At 39.8% G+C, this 21,989-nt stretch overlaps 4 non-coding genes across 4 annotated transcripts; 3 read left to right on the forward strand and 1 right to left on the reverse strand.

Moving 5' to 3' along the window:
• Positions 1-13,366: 13,366 nt before the first annotated feature.
• Positions 13,367-13,438, forward strand: trnah-gug (transfer RNA histidin (anticodon GUG)). The gene has a single exon. It is a non-coding gene; the product is annotated as a tRNA-His (tRNA).
• Positions 13,439-14,674: 1,236 nt separating this feature from the next.
• On the reverse strand, positions 14,675-14,747 carry trnam-cau (transfer RNA methionine (anticodon CAU)). Its single transcript has one exon. It is a non-coding gene; the product is annotated as a tRNA-Met (tRNA).
• Positions 14,748-15,555: 808 nt separating this feature from the next.
• trnar-ccu (transfer RNA arginine (anticodon CCU)) lies at positions 15,556-15,628 on the forward strand. Its single transcript has one exon. It is a non-coding gene; the product is annotated as a tRNA-Arg (tRNA).
• A 1,558-nt stretch (positions 15,629-17,186) lies between these two features.
• trnam-cau (transfer RNA methionine (anticodon CAU)) lies at positions 17,187-17,258 on the forward strand. Its single transcript has one exon. It is a non-coding gene; the product is annotated as a tRNA-Met (tRNA).
• Positions 17,259-21,989: the final 4,731 nt, after the last annotated feature.

Below are 21,989 nucleotides of genomic sequence, written 5' to 3' on the forward strand. Positions count from 1 at the left end.
ATTTTCAAAGAACTATGACTCCTGGAGAGAACCCACGCATGCACAGGGAGAACATGCAAACTCCATGCAGAAAGACCCCGGCCGGGGCATGTTCTCCCTGTGCATGCGTGGGTTCTCTCCGGGTACTCCGGCTTCCTCCCACAGTCCAAAAACATGACTGTCAGGTCAATTGGTTTCTCTAAATTCTCCCTAGGTGTGAGTGTGTGTGTGCATGGTTGTTTGTCCTGTATGTCTCTGTGTTGCCCTGCGACAGACTGGCGACCTGTCCAGGGTGTACCCCGCCTCTCGCCCGGAACGTAGCTGGAGATAGGCACCAGCAACCCTCCCGACCCCATTAGGGACAAGGGTGAACAGAAAATGGATGGATGGATGGATGGATATGACTCCTGGACACATTACATTTAATTCTGCTGTATAACTGATGCAAAATACAAAAGTTTATTCTGTGGACTAATTAGATGGAGCATACAGTATCTGCCAGATTGTCATAAACAGTGGTCTCTAAATGAACAACAGACATTGTTGGGTTTGACTTCACAATACCAAACTGTTGCCAGCAGGCCCGGCCCAAGCCTCCTTGGGGCCCTAAGCGAAATGTGGTTTTGGGGCCCTCTAGTTCTGCTAACAACGTGGACTGGCTGCAATCAGCAGCTTGATAATTAGATCATTCACACACCTGCTATAAACTTTTTGCATCTCTGCAGTGATGGCATAGTTACTTTGAAAAAGTAACTTTAATCGGATTACTGATTACTCCTTGAAAAAGTAACTCAGTTAGATTACTGACTACTTGATTTGGAAAGTAACTAAGTTACATTAAAAGTAACTTTTTTAGTTACTTTCAGCAGCTGCTAACAACAACGCTGTGAAAATTACATTGGTCTTTGCCAATATTGAATTGTAAGCTATTTTATAATGGTAACATCAACAATGTGTCTCCACTAATAAGGTTGAACTAAAGGGGAGATTTTTTTAATGGTTACAGTACAAAAAAAAAACGTTAGTAATTTGTGCATATTTTTGTGTGGTCCACTATTGTCTGGAAAACTCTAAGACGGATTTTAACCCCGCCCCTCCTCCCAGCCTCCAGGTTGTGCGTTACGGCCCTGTGTTTGGTGTCAGAGAGCAGCGCACAGAGCTCCTCCTGCGGCTCCACAGTTCAGATGGCTGCTGCACAGATTTGTGACACTTATTTTAATATTAATAATTATAATCGCGTTTAGTTGCACAACTTTACAGACTCGTTCATTCGTGGGTGTTTTCACGTTTATTGCGCTGTTCATATTAGTCTCGATGTTTCCAATGTTCTGGATAGCTCGACGTAAGTCACAGGTAATATATTAACTTGACATTAACAAAGACACAGCAGGACGGATCATCCAGGAAATGATGGACAGGGAGAGCCTGACTAAAACTAATTGGAGGTCAGACACATTCAGACACAATTGGGGTCTCTGTCTGCTTATTTCCAAGCCCAAATGAGCAACTTCACGTTCAAAAACGAGCCCAAAAAGCTCAACATGCGACTTATTAAATTCGCTAGCGACTAAACAAAAAGAAAGCCCACAGTCGCTTATAATAATCAGACTTGGCGACAGAAACTCAAAGTAGTTCCTGTTTTTCTACCAACAAAATGCGCATTTCCCTCTTCCCTCCATTGTTTACATTTCTGATACTGTCGCATAAAAACGGCAATCACTCGACAAGACGCGTAGAGGAAATAAAATTTAATTCCAAAAGAAAATAGTAACGCACAGTAACGCAAAATGATTTTGATAAATAACTGTAGTCTAACTACTGGATATGAAATAGGAACGCGTTAGATTACTTGTTACTGAAAAAAGTGGTAAAAAAAAAGTGGTCAGTAACGTATTACTGACATCACTGCATCTCTGGCAGTGCTGTTTACATTTTATACATGTATAATAGGATACATTTATTGGCCAACTGATTTATCAACCAGTTGATTTCTGGGCCCCAATTTCCTTAATTTTGGGGGATCGTGATTGGCCGATACTTACACGTGAATCCCATCTCATCCCCTAATCTTATCTTGGTTAGCAAAGGTTCTCTAACCAAGGTTCTCTAACCTCTTCTGCTCTACAGTGAGAGGTTTGACTGACAGACCGACCCACCAGGTCAAATCTGCATGTTTGCAATTAAGAATATTTACCCCACTGTTGCCAACTCAGTGACTTTCTTGCTATATTAAGTGACATATCAGACAAAAAAAAAATTATATTAGCCAAAATCAGAATCGGCAGGTCAGGCTTTTTAAAGATTGGTAACCAGGCATCGGCCAGAATACTGCAATCAGTGCAGCCCTACTTAAGATTTAATACATACACACATATTCATGACATTCTTTGATTAAATACATTTCTCATAAGAGTCACTCCAATAGCTAAAAATTTTATTCATAACAGGAGAGTCTTTCTCCCCTGAGAATGTGGATTGGTACTGGACTGATTCTGAGCCTTCAAATGATTTTAACAGAAGTTTCACATAACTCAGAAGTTGATGTAAAAATAATGTTTGTTTTAGCCAAAAAAGGATTATGCTCAGCAGCAAATATGTCCCCAACTACAGAATAGAGCAGCTCATCAATGTAGCAGCTATGCAGCCTGACGTAAAAACATTTTGCTAGACAATGTCAAACATTGAGAAGTTTTAATTATTGTTATCAAACATTATCAAACACGGCGTTTTGAAGCCAAAAATACCTCAGAAATATACAGAGCCAAGCAGGAGAATCAACTCATTTAAAGTTAAAACTCAGTTTCAAACAAACACAAAGACCCTAGCATAAATTTGTTTGGCTGTTGAACTGGACTGTTCCAGGTCGCTATCAAGATAATTTTCTATTATCAGCTTTACAAATCTTTTACATTACATTACATTACCAAGACACATTGAAACAAACCTTTATCTTGGCTTTTTTCTATTCTTCCTCTTTCTTTTCTCTGTCCCCGAAGGATAAGTCCTTTTTTGAGACATTGTTTTGCTTACTTAACTTCTGACCAGAGCTTTGGATATGCACTGCACAATGCACGGCAGCTCGTTACCGACAAAGTGTGCGGTACCTACCGCGGCCACCAGGGGGCCCTCAAGAGCAATTTATTTTTTTCTTTATGTCAATAAAGTATCTACATACATTATCAAATATATATTATTGTAAAAACAAATCACTTCATAGTGAAATTGTGTGTTTTTGATATTATAATGACAGAATTTTTTACTAAAAAAAAAATCAGTTCCACTGAGGGGGCCAATTAGTGGCCCTGGGGCCCTAAGTTTAAGTTTGCTAATGCCTTGGGCCGGCCCTGGTTTCCAGACTCTTAAAATCTGTTAACATAGTGTTATTTCCCACAGCTGCGAACAATTTCTTTTTTAGCTTTTTTAAAAGTTTAAAATCAGTTGATGATATCTTATCAGCTTCCACCTCTTCAAGTATTTATTTACTTTTACTACAATTTCTTGGTGATATGCCAGTCTTCTGTAGGCATCAGTTGCTCCATTTGCTGTGATGGAAAAACAGCCGTCATTTTGACAAATTACAATTCATATTCTTGACCACTTGGTGCAGACGCACAGACATTTTCAAATTTACACACAGAATACAGGCAATTAAATTAATCAAAAAATATTCCCATCAGAGCATTTGGTTGAGAGTACCAAATAGTCTTTGGTGCAATCATGTACATTCATTCTTTATACTTAGTTACTGGGGCCTCAGCCAGTTTTTTGTAACTGTGGAGAAAAAGTTCCATGTATACTGCTAGATGTGTCAAAGCACAATGTGAGTGCTATGTTTAGCTTGTTTCGACGGAATATTAATTAAAATGAATGAACATTAAATACTACTGAATATGTCATTTTTATCATTTTAAAAAATCAGTCAAGCAACAAAAAAGTCTTGTGCAACCTCTGGCTATGGGTAAAGGAACAATTAATAAAAACAACTCTATAGAAAATCCCTTTAAAATATCTGACCTAACCCTTTAATATTTCTTGTATGTGGATATGTATTTTTCTTCTACTGGGATTTTCAAGTTAAGATGCAGGATAGTGGAGTTCTTATAATAGGATTCTGCTGAAAGAGCCAACCTTTTCTCCATACTGACTTGAAGCCAAAAGGAAGTGATAAGGTGATGAGTTCAATTAGAAATTCCATCAATTATTTAGTAATGTAGATGGTGTGGTGGTGACCGTAACTGCCTGATGAGATTGAGAGCTTCTACTGTCAAACCGCATTTGCAAGCAGTATTCCAAATGTTGTTAACAAAGTGTCTGAAACTGCAGCGTCAGTGGATTTATATAAGTATCTACCTGCTGCTACATCAAAACTCACTGTCTTCGCTTGAGAAAAACTCCCATTTCAACTTTGTCTCCAGGCTAATGACAAGAATCATTAGCCTAGTCCTCAGGCTAATGTTCTCTGGTTTAAGAAAACAGCAGTATCGATATCAGTTTGGAACAGACTACAACACTACCCTAAGAAAACCAAGAGAAAATGTTAGCATTGAGCTTTTGCTTAGGCTGTACTTTTTACTCACAATGTTATACTCTCTGTCTTATGGGAAAAAAAATCTGTTTGCATCTTAGACTAACTGAGTGTGTCACGATTTCTGGAGTTTTCTTCTCTTGCTCTTTGTTACATCACACACCAGCAGTCACTGCCCCTCACCAAGTAACAGCAGCATAGCTCAGTCCCGTTATACCTAGCAACCCAAGCTGAGCTCAAAGTCTTACCGCTGTTTGCCCTATACATTGGCTGCTGGAAAAGACAAGAGTTTTGTTGACTTACCATTCAGAAACCACTTGCTGCATTCTTGTTGGTTGTGCAGGAGGCTCCACTTCTGCTTTTTAAAAATGTAGAGTTGTATAATTGTGCAACTGTTTGCAGCCATTTTTGCATGTGAATGTAAACGTTAGATTGGGATGCATTGTCAGCAGCAGCTTATTTGGATTTAAAGTGACAAGGGGCCCTAAAACAACTCATTCTGAAAGGACTGACCAGATTGAAATATAATCTAAGAATGATTTTATGCAAAAAGTGTAATGAACATATTTTGTATAGCCCATAGGCCTATCCTAATCTTTTCAAGGAAGCATAACGGGTCACCTTAAAAATATCTATTGTCAGATCAGAAATTCTGCATGAATGTATCACATGAAAACAGCTCCACTTTGCTGTAGTTTTACCATATATAAAAGTTTACACAACCTTTAAACAGATATCAATTAATAAATAAAAACACAGAATGTGCTGTAGTTTGATATAACTTTAATTCCCAAGTGTAACATTGCTCATTATGACTTACTCGTTTTAAGTGGGCAGCTGTCAAAAAGTGACAACAATGTCGCAGCTAAAAATACAACAAAGCTTTGCCAAAGAAAACATATTTTCAGGTGTGTTTGTGTTTACCATAATGCATCTCTCAACCATTTATGAGCCTGCGCAGTAAACAACTTTTCCGCTACTCCTTAATGTTTGATAGGTGGGGAGTGGCAGCAGCTGCCTCATGTATTTTTAAAGGAAAAGTTACCCAGGCGTGTTCTCCGTCCTTTGTTCTGCCTTTAAGCTGCCCTACTTTAAACTTTCCTACAACAGCAGCAGCACAAAATCACGTCGACTCGACCGGCTGTCGGCAACAATATTTTCACACCTCTGAAGCATCCCTGTTCATCAGGAAAAAAAATATATAAGTACAACTGCCACACTAATTAAATATTCTACTAACTTTAATTGGACTGCCATGTTTGAAAAGCATTTTTCGTCTGTTATTTTTCTAATGTCAGTCACTCTAGCTGCAGTTTACCTTAAATAGAAAATGTTTGATTTGTTTCCAAGACTCAATGTGAGTATCAAGGGGTTTGATGTTTGCATAGTCATTTAAAACAAATAGTGTCTTGTGTCTCTTTACTGCATTTTAACAAGACATTTTCATGACAAGTGTTTTTCCTTTTGCTTCAGTAAAACTGTTGGATTTTCAGTCTCTTTTAGATCTGAACAAGCAATAATTTATGGTTTATAGTAATACTGGGCTACGTGTGACAGTCAGGTATTTTGCATTAAAGAAATAGAGAGAACATAACAGAAACAAGACAGCTAAACATTTGGAATGGAACATTTCAGAACAGAACTACAGGGGATTATGCAAATCACAAATGTGAGACAGGGATCTCTATCTTGAGCAGAGTTCCCCGTGTTTAATGTGGACACTACAACTAGACAGCAGTTTACTGTTTAAATGATAGACTAACTTCGGAACACCATAGCTGCACTGTGTCAAACAACAGGGTTTTCAATAGATTATTTTTATTACTATAAGCTCTTAATCGTTATTTATTTAATTAATTGATAAAATGTCTGTATCCCATCTTTGTGGTTCTTTCTTGTTGAAAGTGATCCTAACCCAGTGGTCCTGTGTTTCTTCTCACTCTGCTTCTAGGCCTTTCAACTGCCACTTCTATGAGCCGAATAGCTCCTCTCGATCCTGGTTTTTGTTTTGGCTTAAGTAAATAACTTTTCGCCAACTGACATTTTATAATCTGTTTACTTTGACTATATGCTGAACTGTATGTGGTTGAAACTGTTTCTGACTATATTGATTGGACTGTATTTTAATAAACTGGACTTGCATTTATAAAACTGGATGTGAATTGTATTCTGTGTCAAATTAATTTTAATACAGTCTGAGGTGGTGCAATTATTGGTATCCCTGTTATACACAGTTCAACCACATAAACTACTTTTACTTTTCTATAATATTTAAAATCTCAGATGATCCAGAGTACTCAGTCATCTTATCTCCCCTCCTTCAGCTCACTCCACAGGCTTTCTAGGATTTAAATCTAGTGGCTATGATGGCAAACAAACTGAAAGAGAAGGTGGTGACCCATTTCCAGTTAAGTTGTGAGGTAAAATTAATTTCAAGAAGTAACTGGTGCCACATCAGGTATTGGGGTTTGTATTGCCTTTCAAAGAAAAACAAGCACTTGGTAAAACAGATAATTCACCATACATAACAGAGCATGTGAGGTGTTTTTGGATATATTCATTTGTTGTGTGTTAGCAAACAAAACTTAATATCAAGTATGAAAGCATACAATTCAAATTAAATACCCAAAGGTTGACAAACTTAACTAGTTTCATAAGTTAAGTTTGAATAGCACATACCATCACATTTGAGATGGTAGTGTTCTTCTCTGGTGTGCTTTTCAAACAATGACAACAAGTCTGTAACATCTTATGGTTGCCATTGAGACTTAGAGACTTTAAGATGCCACTTACAGCAGCATTTCTACTTTCCTCTCCTTTATCCTGCTCAGAAGGTAAAATTAATTGATTCCATGTCTATGGCAGGCTTATAATCAATATTAGGCAGGTGATTATTTTTTTATTGGCATCTACTGGTCTATGTGCACCACTGCACATCAGAAAGTCCTTTTGTGACCCACCAATTTGAAGAGTACCTAAAAATATCACAGGGAAATAGGAATCCATAGATTACTGAGTAAAAATTCATAGATTCTCAAATCAATCTAGAAATAAATTTGTAGGTCTGCCAGTATGTCTGCCAGGGGAATTTGTTACACACACACAAACACCCATAGTATGAAAGAACCTAAATTATATATCTTGTTTTTAAATTACTTTTTGGTGTGATTTTCTACTGTGATAAATTATCCAGACGTGATACATAACCAGTCCAAGAACACATTGATTCAAACTCATGACCTGTTATGTGAACCTTTAATCCCTTTAGCATATTTTGTTCCTCTAATCCACAACTTCAGAAGCTCCCTCTCCGTAACGCAGAAGCCCCACTGAGATATGAGCCTGGAGTTGTGATCATGTTTCTCTTGACTCAGGGTGATCAGGAGAACAATAAACCATGCCTGAATGAAGCTGCATGCCAGCCTGTGGGGTGATGGAGGAGGAAATGTAAGAATCAGCAGGATTGCAAGCGCAGAGGTTCAGATATAAAAACAAATGCTGTCAGTCGTCTATAATGTAGGAAAAATTCATACAGCAAACTATGCCGACATGGAGATTGTAGCAAGTGTGTTCATCAATGTGTGAGTCTGTTTCTGAAAACAGTAACACACGTGTAATAATATTAATTTATTTATGTGTTCCCACTTTTGTGATTAATGTGGATATAAATCATTCAGCTATACAAATGTAAATGCACTAACTTGTATCTTTTGTGTATAGTCAGCAAGTTTGTAACTTTACTCTTAATAACTTTGAGCCAGTTTTTGTTCCCAAGCATAAATTATTTAAACATAAAAACACACCTTTACAGCTTTGGGATTTTGAGTAATTCTCTGTATTTATTAATATTCCCACAGGTTAGCTGTGAATAGAGACTGTTTGATCTATACAGAACAATTATTCTTTATAGATCAGGTTATAAATAAAACATATTGCATCCCGGGGTGCGCCATTATGATAACTATTAAACCACAATATGTTTTTTGTTGTTTTGTAAGCATTTTTAAAGTTCTTTTTTAAATGCAGATATTTGTGCATTAAAATGATGCACAAATTATTGCATTAATAATTTGCAATAATTATGTTTCCCTCATTTATGTTTCACTCGAATTAAATCATTGTAATTTTTTTCAGCTTTTTGAACCTTTTACTTTTTTCCATAATGTCAAAGCCCAATGCTATTTGAAGTGAGAAAACTCTGTTTAGTCACTTAAGTGTTAATTGTGAAAGACAAAATAAAAACAAAAATTAGGAAAGTTTAGATTTTAAAAAACTTTAGTGCTCCCTCTCTGTTGTTAGTTAGACTCTGCCTCGTGAAAAAGTTTGAGCACAATGGAGCATACGATGAAGAGACAGAACAGAAATTTATGTGCAGCAATGAAGATGTCATTCTTGCCTGCCATTTTAAAGAGGATCTAAGCTGAATAGCAGATTTAACATCTGCATAACATCCCCTTAATCTATGCCTGAAAGAAATAGATGACATAGATAGATATTCTGTTTACAGGAACTGTGTTCTGAAGGTATTTAGATTAAAGTTTCCAGGGAGATACTGTAGCTCACCAAGGAAAACCACAGAGTAGAGTCCCTGTTCCTTAAATCTAAAGTAAACTAAATTGGTACCGGCGTTTGACTAGGATGTGCCATGTTTTTCACGCTCCAAAAGACTGAGATCTAAATTTGAGCTGAGAACTCAGAGGAATAACTTTTACTTGTAAATACTTTTACTTGTAAAAGTAATATCTGTTGGAGATTTTCACTTCTGTACAAATGTCAGTGTATTTTATGGATTTTGGTTATCAGACCATACATACTAGCACAAATATATCATATGGGATAAAAAGATATGTGTTAGTTTTTTTTTCTTTTTAAAATTGAAATTTGAATATGTGACCCTCTCGCCCCCAAGGTCAATGATTAGCAAAAAGTATCTGTCACTACCACTATACTGCTACTCTTTTGTTGTTAGTTTCTTCAAGCCTTCAACATCTAAGGAATGCAATTTTTATTAACTTCTGTCAACAAAATAATTTAAGCCATGAACACACATTTTCAGGTCTTTCTATGCATTCTCAATTCTCAGCATTATGGTGCCACTACGATGGAGTTCAGAATAATGTGTATTATTAGTTTTCCACCACCCAAACTACTGTTATATTATTGCTTTGCACCTCTTCTCTATGTCAGTTCCAAAAAGACTGCAAACACTTTATTTTAAATTAAACTAAGATAAATTTTTTATTCAGTCAATACAGCTGAATTGTAAACAAGTAAGCTTTGCAGTTGTTTGACAAACAGGTTTTGGTAATATAAAAAGCCACTGATGGGTGTGTTAATAAAAGCCTACACAATAGGAGCTCCTGTGAGTCCAATAGTAATGTTCAATTTAAAAACGACCACTAGAGAGGACAGTTTCTTAATTATAATTTTAAAAAACGTTTCTAAACATAAACTGCTTACTAGAGATAATTGTCCCATCTCATTGATTTACAGGTTTAATTATGCTCCTATTAAAACTGTCTGAAAGCAGTTGCAATTAGCCATAAAAGCCATCATCACCTCCCCAAAACTGGTTTGGGAGTACAGTTATCATAGTAGATGGAAAGTAATGAGAAAGAAATGACCAGAATATAATGTACTTTCTTTAAAGAAATTGTGTATAGTGCCTCAAGATAACTGTTATGCTTTGAAAGAGATAATATAGAGACACAAATGGAGGATGGAAATGAATATTTAAATACACAAGTGATGATGAATTTCCGATTACTTTTATCCCGCAGCAGAAAAAAATAATTTTCCAGAATAAAATGTCCAACCTGAGGCATGTTTTTTCTGGGAAATGTAATTCTTTATCAGATATCTCCACAGCTTGAGGGAAAAAAGTTAATATCTTTAAAAGTTGACAGAGGGGCTGAAAGCGATTAGTCTGGCCTCAACCCCAAACTGTGATCCTTAGCAATTCCTACACCAGAAACCAAAAACACTGACTCATGGGTGCTTTAGCAGAAATTATAACAGAAGACTCAAAGAACAAGATATTTGTTGCTCTAACCTATTTCAAATCCATGCTCAAAATTTAAAAAACAAAAACTCTGAACCTGGCAATTTATACAGCATTCATGATGCTGAGTTTGACTGTTATCAGTCACTGTTAATGTTATATATACTGTATATATATACAGTGTATATATATATGTGTGTGTGTGTGGGGGGGGAGAATTCCAAATACAATGCACTGCTTATGTCTGCTCAGTTCAGTTTGTTTGCATAAGTCTGAGTCTGTGTGAGGGCATGGAAGTGTGTTGGGCACTTTCTTTAAAGAAAAAAAAATAGATGAAAACTCTGAATATAGATAGATAGATAGATAGATAGATAGATAGATAGATAGATAGATAGATAGATAGATAGATAGATAGATAGATAGATAGATAATGTTGTGACTATGTTGTCTTCTGTTGAGTGAACAAAATCCTGCCTAAGATCAGTAGCTCACTGCTGGCGGATGCTTAATGTAACATGGAGCAAAAAGCTAAAGTTGTTTTTTCTCCCTACATCCAGTGGGTGGCGCAGGTTGCTACAATCGAGAGTAGCCACACATGCACACTTTCTAGAAGGAAACAAACGCACCCAGTACAACGTTTTCATTCCATTGGCTGAGAGGTTGCTTGGCGACTGTGCCAACCTCAAAGGCAGTTCCATCTTTAGTAAGCAAGCAGAGTCCAAGCAGAAAAACAATAAAAAAGTGTGAGTGCGAGGAGAAGTTTTGAGTACAAGCGTTACAAGTTTTGAGAAGAAAAATATGAAGTCCTGCTTTCAAAATGTAAATGTAAGCAAAAGTATTAAAAGTTTTGAGAGCAAAAGACATGAAATCCTGTTTCAGACTGAAAATGTGTGCTCTTTGATTATGGCAGGAAAATTCAATCAAGTGAGCAGAGTGTTTTGCAAGCGAAGATTTGCTCCGAGCAGAGAATAAGTGTGAGAACGAGGAGAAGTTTTGAGTACAAACATTCCAAGTTTTGAGAAGTCCTGCTTTTAGACTCAACATGTGTGCTCTTGGATTATGGCAGAAAAATTCCCCCATACAGTCCTAGTAATCGTGCTAGGACCCATGGTGCTGAGTCCTAGTATGATTGTTCAATAATTGTCAGTTAAAAAAAATCCTAAGATAAAATGCTTAGCTTAGAGTTAAAAGTAAAAAAAAAAGTTTCTCCCTACAGGGAAACATTTTTCTTTGTAGGGAGAAATAGAGCAAAGATAACTTTGACCTATTTGTTGAAAGAGAGCAAAAATAAAACTTTTGAAATAAGTGGAATGAAAGACATCCAAATTAGAAATCTGAGTAGAATTTAAATTCTGCGTGATTAGACCAATAGATTAATTCTTTAGTGTGTTGCTTAAAACTCATAATGGATGTTGTGTACCACAGAAACACCTCCCTTAATCTGGTCAGAGTCAAAGTGCTGTGAATGTACTTAACAAGAAGTGAGACTGAATATTTCATCACCTATGCCCTCCAGTGTATTATTCCAGCTCCAAGTGTTTGACTCTGCTGCTCAACGAGTCAGCTGACTGTTTAAGCAAGCTCCTCCCATCATCTTGACACTTTTGTTTACCTGTCACCAGAGTATTTGTGGGTCTCAGCAGGTGAGAGGAACCAAGTAAAGCAGTCAGGCATCCCTCTTAGCTGTTAAAGTAGGAATGTGCAGTGAAAGCAGCCCTAAATGGGAGCAAAACTCTTCTGAGGCAGTTTTTTTTTTCTTTTTGCTGATTGCAGCATATTTGCTGTAAGCACAACAAATTGTGTATTCCCTCTCCTCCAAGTGATTTCCCTGACACACACACTTTCTGAGGGCTTCACTGCTGAAAGTGTGTGTTTGTGAAGTAAAGCTATATATTAAGTGGGACTCTGTATTGTGGTTTGGACAAAAGAAGTAAAAAGTGTCAGTGAAATAACTCCCTCTTTGCACTTGAAGCCATAACTAATGTAGAGGAATTGAGCAACCATCTGGTATCCTGGTATTCAATGTACGGAACCTGTACATTGAATACCATTGAATATGTAAAATGCTCAATATTTCTACATAGCTATGAATTTAACCAGCATGTTGTTATTGTTTGATGTGGGTCTTTAATGTAGGAAAAGAACAAGGCATAAATATTTCATGCTGCCATTTCTTGACTGGGAATAGTCAAAGATTACTCATCTTTAAGTGGGAAAAGTATGTGGACCTTTGGTTTTGATGCAGGAATAAGAGATTCTACACATTTCAAGAGAATATTGATAATATTTTAGCCTTTTCTTCCACACAGAACAGGTAAACTCCACATTTTCTTACCTGAAATGTATTACAACTTTTTAAAACTACACATGCAACTGAATATTATGTTTACTACCCTGATGCATCAAACCCATGAGAAAAACCAAACCAAAGAGCTGCGAAAAAGCCTTAAAGACATGTATGAAAAGTGGACGATTCCAGAGAAGACAAAAGAGCAAATAGGAGATGTCGTAGTGCTATATCAGTTTCTTAGAGTTCCCACTATACTGAAGAGACGCTCTTTCTGATTGGCTACCTGTCACATTCAACAGGTTGCTTTCTCGCTCCCAGTCAGGGAAAACCCAACAGGCTGCAATAAAAAGGGCCAAGACAATGTTGAATATGCCACATTTTAGATCGGGGATATTCAACACACCACTGCCTAACACACCACACAATGCAGGACGTTGTAAGATTGTCGTAAAGGGAAAATTGGGGCAAAAAAGGGCTTTAGCTGGAATGTTAACATGCAGAAGCATTATTTGGCTGCATTATCTGAAAGGTTTGTTAGAAGTAGCTGACGAAAGAGATATTCTAGTAGGAAGCCGTGATCGTATAGAGGTTAGTACTCTGCGTTGTGGCCGCAGCGACCCCAGTTCGAATCCGGGTCACGGCATTCGGGGTAAAAGCAGAGTGGCGCAGCGGAAGCTTGATGGTCCCATAACCCAGAGGTTGATGGATAGAAACTATCCTCTGCTATGCTAATCTTTTTTACAATACATTCAATGTGTCTAATTGACCTGCCCATCTCATTCCTCCTCCTCTTGTCTCTTGCTCTTTTGTCAAGAAGCAAGAGTCTTTTCCAAAATCTTTGTTCTGAGCTGCGTCAGAAAATTTATTACAAATGAATCCATCTAACATCTTTCTGAGCTGTTCCAAAGATCTGAGTCACATAAATGATTACTATTATTGAAACCTCTACTCCTCCATTGTCTACTAGGCCCTTGAGGAATAAAGAGGTCCCTCAAGCTGCCCTCCTCTCAAGGGTTTTGACGGATGTTACACCCCCCAAGGTCTAGGGGTTCAGGGGCAGTAACATAAAGATGTGTCCAGAGAAAAAGTGGAATGAAAAAATGATTTATTACAAAAAGAAGGTTTTCACAGAACCAAAACACAATACAACTTAACCCAATTAAACAAAAGTAAAGGACCAACAAATGCAGAAATCACTGAGTGCAAATTAAATAAGATGTTCAAACACGTCAGTCTAAAGTAACTCAAAACAACCAAAAGGAAAGGACAAAAAGGGGGCACCAAAACCTCCCAAACACAAGCCTCTAGCTTGTTCAAGAATTATCTAAAGCAGATTCACCACTTAGCAAAAGAAGCAAGAACAAAATTGTTCAAACTGTCCAAAAACAGTCACCAAACACAGAAGGGGGGGGGGGGGGGTCAGCTTTACACAACCTCTTCCTGCTAGCTGCTCCCCTGGAGGAATGAATTCAGATGTCTTTTATATGGTGCAGGTGGGCCTCATCAACATCTGATTGGCATTGCTGATCCAATGGGGTGGCTGCTCTCCTGCAGCCTCTAGGCAGCCAATCAGAAAGGTGTGCCCGCACAGTTGATCCTGCATAATAGAAGTCCTTCTCTTGAGCCTGCACAGCCTCAAGAGGCCAGGGGCCGTAACAACGGAGATGAACCCGAGGATTCTGCATGGGCAAGCGACGGGTGTGGACGACAGAATAAAAGTTACTCGACCAAGCAAAACCTAAACTCTTCTGATCCGTAGTCAGACGTGTTATCCGTTGGCCACTAACCCATCTCACGGCAAGGATCTCCTTTTCATTGTGTCGGACCACGACTGACTGGTGGGAGCATGTGGAAATATAATTGGATTAATCAAAACACATGCCTCGTGTGAGGGTTGAACTCACAACCTTCAGATTATGAGACTGACACGCTGCCTACTGCGCCAATGAGACACTGTAAACACGCGACTGAAGAACTGCATGTGCTTGCTCACTTAGCTTTGTAACGTCATGTGACCGCTTCTACCACTGTGCCATGTGACCTTCGATAGCCCAGTCGGTAGAGCAGTGGATTGTTGACTACAAAGTTAGAAATCCTTAGGTTGCTGGTTCAACTCTGGCTTGAAGGACTCCTTTTCTCTTTTCTCATAATCTTCAGAGGAAAGATTTGTTAGGAGTGGCTGACGAAAGAGACATTCACGTAAGAAGCCGTGATCGTATAGTGGTTAGTACTTTGCATTGTGACAGCAGCAACCCACGTTTGAATCCGGGTCACGGTATACTGGAGAAAAGCAGAGTGGCGCAGAGGAAACATGCTGGGCCCACAACCCAGAGGTCGATGGATCGAAAGCATCCTCTGCTGTGCTCCCATTTTTACAATGTGTTTGATTTAGCTGTCCCTTTCATTGTTCCTCTTCTTGTGTAAGGGCTTGTGGCCGCTGATTACAGTTTTGGAGTATGAACTTCGATAGCTCAGTCGGTAGAGCGGAGGACTGTAGAGACAAAATTTAGGCATCCTTAGGTTGTTTGTTCAACTCTGGCTCAAAGAACTACTTTTCTTTTCTCTCAAAATCTTCAGCAGAAAGCTTTGTTAGGAGTGGCTGATGAGAGAGCTGCACGAGTAAGAAGCCCTGTTTGTATGATGGTTAGTACTCTGTATTGTGGTTGAATCAACCCTCGGTTTTTGAAAAGCATCTTTGGGCAAATGCATTTTCAAGGTCTGCATAACATGTGCGTGACAACTATGTGTTGAAAACGTTCAGCCCCAGTGGCCTAATGGATAAGGCACTGGCCTCCTAAGCCAGGGATTGTGGGTTCGAGTCCCATCTGGGGTGCAAGCAGAGTGGCATAGAGGAAGCGTGCTGAGCCCATAACCCAGAGCTCGATGGTTCAAAACTCTGCTACACTAACATTTTGACAATGTGTTTGACTTAGCTTCAGATTATGAGACACATAAATGATGACTATTACTCCAACCTCTGCTCCTCCATTGTTTACTTGACCCTTGGGGAATAAAGAGGTCGCCTCAAACGGCCCTCCTCTCAAGGGTTTTGACGGAGATGAACCTGAGGACTGCATGACAAGCCGCGTGTGTGGACGACAGAATAAAAGTTACTCGAGCTAGCCAGGAGTCGAGCTACCACTGTGCTACGTGACCTTCGATAGCTCAGTCAGTAGAGCAGTGGATTGTTGACTACAAAGTTGGAAATCCTTAGGTTGCTGGTTCAACTCTGACTTGAAGGACTCCTTTTCTCTTTTCTCATAATCTTCAGAGGAAAGATTTGTTAGGAGTGGCTGACGAAAGAGACATTGAAGAAGGAAGCCGTGATTGTATAGTGGTTAGTACTCTGCGTTGTGGCCACAGCAACCCCAGTTCGAATCCGGGTCACGGCATTGGGAATAAATGCAGAGTGGTGCAGCATAAGCGTGCAGGGCCATTACCCAGATGTTGATGGGTTGAAACCATACACTGTTATGCTAACCTTTTGACAATACACTCAGTGGCTCTGACTGACCTGCGCATCTCATTCCTCCTCCTCTTGTCTCTGTGCTATTTTGTCAAGAAGCAAATGAGTCTTTTCCAAAATATTTGTTCTGAGCTGCTTCAGAACATGTTTTACAAATGAATCCATCTAACAACTTTCTGAGCTGTTCCAAACATCTGAGTCACATAAATGATGACTATTACTGAAACCTCTGCTCCATTGTTTATTTGACCCTTGGGGAATAAAGAGGTCGCCTCAAGCGGCCCTCCTCTCAAGGGTTGGGATGGTCCCGAGGACACTGCATGAGAAAGCGGTGGGTGTGAACAACAGAATAAAAGTTACTCGAGCTAGCCAGGAGTCGAACCTAGACTCTTCTGCTCCGTAGTCAGACTCGTTATCCATTGCGCCACTAGCCCATCTCACGGCAAAGATCTCCTTTTCATCGTGTCGGACCACGACTGAGTGGTGGGAGCATGTGGAAATGTAATTGGATTAATCAAAACACATGCCTCGTGTGGGGGTTGAATTCAACCTTCAGATTATGAGACTGAAGCGCTGCCTACTGCGCCAACGAGGCTCAGCAAACACTAGAACGTAGAGACGCATGTGCTTGCTAAGTTAGCTTTGTAGCGGCATGTGACCGTTTAGTACCACTGTTTTACATGACCTTTGATACCTCAGTTGGTAGAGCGGAGGACTGTAGAGTACAAAGGTGGACATCCTTAGGTCGCTGGTTCCTCTCTGGCTCGAAGGACTCTTTTTTCCAAATCTTCAGAGGAAAGGTTTGTTAGGAGTGGCTGACAAAAGAGACATCCAAGTAAGAATCTGTGATTGTATAGAGTTTAGTACGTTCCGCTGTGGCCCCAGCAACCACGGTTCTAATCCGGGTCACGGCTTTGGGAATAAAAGCAGAGTGGCACAGCGGAAGCGTGCTGGGCCCATAACCCAGAGGTCGATGGATCAAAACCATCCTCTGTTATGTTAACCTTTTGACAATACACTGAATGGCTTTGACTGACCTGCCCATCTCATTCCTCCTCCTCTTGTCTCTGTGCTATTTTGTCAAGAAGCAAATATTTTCCAAAATATTTGTTCTGAGCTGCTTCAGAACATGTTTTACAAATGAATCCTTCTAACACCTTTCTGAGCTGTTCCAAAGATCTGAGTCACATAAATGATGACTATTACTGAAACCTCTGCTCCTCCATTGTTTACTTGACCCTTGGGGAATAAAGAGGTCGCCTCAAGCAGCCCTCCTCTCAAGGGTTTGGGATGGACCAGAGGACTCTGCACGGGCCCGCGGCGGGTGTGGAAACAGAAAAAACGTTACTCGAGCAAGCCAGACCTAGACTCTTCTGATCTATCATCAGACACGTTATCCATTGGCCACTAACCCATCTCACGGCAAGAATCTCCTTTTCATCGTGTTGGACCACGACTGACTGGGCGGAGCGTGTGGAAAAACAATTGGATTAATCAAAACCCATACCCCGTGTGAGGGTTGAATTCACGACCTTCAGATTATGAGACTGACGAGCTGCCTACTGCGCCAACGAGGCTCAGTAAACCCTAGACCAGACATGGGCAAACTACGGCCCCCGGGCCGTATACGGCCCGTTAGGCTTTTTAATCCGGCCCGCCGAACTTGTCCAAATTATCGTAAAAACCCATGGATGTGTAAAATCCTGTTTCATTTCCCTTTCCCCTGCAATACCCTCGTTTCCCCGATAGACGGCGCACTAGTCTAGACACACTTTCCAGCTGACATTTCCCCCCTTCGGTAAACATGAGCGGACCAAAGAAAAGAAAAGTGGACACTGAGTGCCGAGTGTTTAAAAAGGAGTGGACAACAAAATATTTTTTTACTGATGTCCGATCAACGGCTGTATGTCTGATATGCCAAGAAACGGTTGCAGTTTTCAAAGAGTACAATATCAGCCGTCACTTTGCCACAAAGCATGCTAACTACGCTAGCAAGCAGTCAGCACAGGAACGGGCGGCTACTGCTCAGAGGTTGGCAGCTAATTTACAGACTCAGCAGAATTTTTTTCACCGACAAACTGCGATCCAGGAGTCAAGTACCAAGGCAAGTTTTTTGCTGGCATTCAAGTTAGCAAAGGCTAGCAAGCCTTTATCCGAAGGCGAGTTTTTGAAAGAATGCATAGTAGACACAGCAGATCTCTTGTGTCCGGAAAGCAAAGGCAAGTTTGAAAAAATCAGCTTGTCTCGCAGGACAGTGACTCGGCGTGTGGAACTGATTGACGAAGATATAGTCAGCGAGTTAAACAAAAAAGCGGAGTCCTTTAATTTATATTCACTAGCACTGGATGAAAGCAACGACATGAAAGACACTGTTCAGCTCCTAATTTTTATCCGAGGGATAAATGACAGTTTTGAGATAACGGAGGAGCTTTTGAGCATGGAATCGCTGAAGGGGAAAACGCGAGGAGAGGACTTATATGAACAGGTGTCTGCTGTCATCGAGAGAATGAAGCTGCCTTGGAGTAAACTTGCCGGTGTCACCACGGATGGATCGCCAAATTTAACTGGAAAAAACGTCGGGTTGCTGAAGAGAATCCAAGATAAAGTGAAAGAAGAAAACCCTGACCAGGATGTTATTTTTCTTCACTGCATCATTCATCAAGAATCTCTGTGTAAGTCTGTATTGCAGCTTAATCATGTTGTGGATCCAGTTGTAAAACTTGTTAACTTCATACGAGCAAGGGGACTTAATCACCGTCAGTTCATTGCGTTCCTAGAGGAAACCGATGCGGATCACCAGGACTTACTTTACCACTCTCGTGTCCGCTGGTTAAGTTTGGGGAAAGTGTGCCAACGAGTGTGGGAGCTCAAAGAGGAGATTCGTTCGTTTTTGGAGCTAATGGGGAAATCCGACGAATTCCCTGAGCTGAGCGATGAGGACTGGCTTTGTGACTTTGCGTTTGCTGTGGACATATTGTCACACATGAATGAGCTGAACGTTAAGCTGCAGGGGAAAGATCAGTTTGTGCACGATATGTACACAAATGTGAGAGCCTTCAAATCCAAGCTGATTTTATTCTCCAGGCAAATGTCAAACAAATCTTTCGCTCATTTTCCCACACTGGCCATGCAGAAGGCCACCCAAAACGTGAAGAAATACTGCAAATCACTGGACGACATGCACAGAGAATTCTGCCGTCGGTTCACTGATTTTGAAAAAATTGAAAAGTCACTTCAGCTGGTGTCCTGTCCCCTGTCACAAGACCCCGAAACAGCACCGCATGAGCTGCAATTGGAGCTGATCGATCTTCAGTCTGACTCCATCTCAAAAGAGAAGTTCCGATCTCTTAAACTGAATGACTTTTACGCTTCACTTAACGAAGCCACATTTCCAAACCTCCGGAGGACGGCACAGAAGATGCTGGCATTGTTTGGCTCGACCTACGTGTGTGAGCAGACTTTCAGCGTCATGAACATCAACAAAGCCCGATACAGATCCCGGTTAACTGACCAACACCTCAGATCTATTCTGAGAATTGCCACAACGAAACTAACTCCAGACTTTGATGCACTGGCAAAAAAAGGAGAACAACAACACTGTTCCCACTGAAATGTGAGTTTTTCTACTGTGTTATGAAAAAATAGCAACTTGCGCATTTACGCACAGCAGCGGTATACAGTAGCTTAATTAACATGCCGCACATCGCTCTCATTTTAAAGACCCCTTCCTTTCGTTGGGTAATAATATGTTCTGAATGTTGAAAGTGATTCCATTGATTTTTTTTCCCACTAAATGTTGATTTCTTTAAAAATTTTTTAATACATTTCAATCCCCAGGTTTAATAAATTACATTGCTTGTCCAAATGCTCCTGGCCCGGCCCCTCTGTCAAATTTTAGAACCCATTCTGGCCCGCAAGTCAAAAAGTTTGCCCACCCCTGGACTAAACTGACTTTTGGAAGAACATGGAAGATGAGGAAGTAAGTCCGTTTGTCAGATAGTTTGATCTGTTTTAAAATATTAAGCAATTTACCAAAGGTGTATGAACTCTTGCAAAAGCTACTGGAATAATGTGTGGCAGGTTACATGTTGGACGAGTCGGGAGTGAGAATGTGTTGGTTGGACTCCTTTTATCATCCATCCAACTGATCAGTGTCACTATGTATGTTCTATTTTCTGAACTGGCAGCCTTATGCTTTTATAGAATGTTTTCTGACATCAGTTTTTTTTGTGCTGGAAAAAAAGCAGGCGTATAAAATTAAATTAAAAAAAATAATAATTTATGGTTTCAAATTTGAAACAAATTCAGTTCAATTGAAAAATACATTAGTCATTATGTTTAGTTTTTAGAATAGAATAGAATATAATTTTTGTTTTGAACAGATGATAGATATAATTTCACAGAATGCTATCTTCAACAAATCAGTCAGACCCACTTTGCACCCCTCCACCCCACAGAGCCAGATAAACAGTCAGCCGACAGTCAGCTTGGATTTACTGATTAGCCTTCAGCTAACCTCTGGAAGACAGGATGCACTGGCTCATGTCTGTGTGGATTAAGGTTGCCTTTTAATTCAGCCTGTTGCTCCTGGCAAAATACCAACTGTAGAAGACGGTCAGAAAAAATGAGACAGCAAATGGTGCATCTGTATGTAAAATGAATTCCAGTAATGCTCATATCTATTTATAGAAAAGTGTTATTTTTGTGTCTCTTTTATTCAACATCATCTTCTCTTTAGGTGTGTTTCAGGGAGGTTAACTCACATGCATACTCAGTCTGTCACAGAGCATTCACATAAAAATTAGTTATTGGTTGAATATTTTAGTAAAACTTCCACTGCAGCATGAGGTCTAGAGATAGGGGAAGTTTTTTGAATCAACACATAGCTACATATATTACAATGTTATATAAAATTTTTTACGTGCCCCTAGGCCTGTCGCGATAAACGATAAATCAATTAATCTTACGATAAATTAAAACTACCTACGTCATTTTAATTATCGGCATTATCGTCTCTTCTGGCCTTTTTCTCTTTCTGTTAATGACACTGAATGAAAAAAAGGCTCAACTCCGGTGCTCTCCACTGACCCTCCTTCCTCATTTCCCTAGTGAAAAGCCCAGCGCACACTACACGATCCGTTTTCAAAACCTGACTGATCACACATTAGCCGACAGAAATCCTAGGTATAACGGTTCGATCGGGTTCGATCCTGCCGTGTGGTGTCCAACAATGGGCACAAAATAATCGCTACAAGTCCCGTGAACTAATTTTAAAACCAGGCATTAATCAATGCTTTACTACAATCTACCTGCAATGCATGTGACTAGTGTCAGCGTAAAGTCCTGACCGAATGAAAATCATTATAACCTACTGTATTTACGTCACGTTAACGAAGAACAGCTGAAAAGTTACCGGGTTTATCAACTGCGGTAGCAATTTCGCTCCAACTCCTCCCCTTGTCATTTCTATATTCTTTGCATGTTGAATAAACATTAATGTTGTTCCCACATATCATCTCCAATGTCCGCTGGACTTCGGGTTGCGCCGTGTCAGCTGTTTGGGACTCCCCGACGTAATTTCCCCTCAGAAAGCGAGGAAGAGGATTGGCTACCTGTCACATTCAACAGGTGTCGTTAACGCTCCCAGTCGGGGAAAACCCCTGATTTACAGGGGTTGGACAATGAAACTGAAACACCTCTCATTTTAGTGTAGGAGGTTTCATGGCTA

The sequence above is a fragment of the Xiphophorus hellerii genome, chromosome 11, assembly GCF_003331165.1.
Source record: "Xiphophorus hellerii strain 12219 chromosome 11, Xiphophorus_hellerii-4.1, whole genome shotgun sequence".
Lineage (NCBI taxonomy): Eukaryota > Metazoa > Chordata > Actinopteri > Cyprinodontiformes > Poeciliidae > Xiphophorus > Xiphophorus hellerii.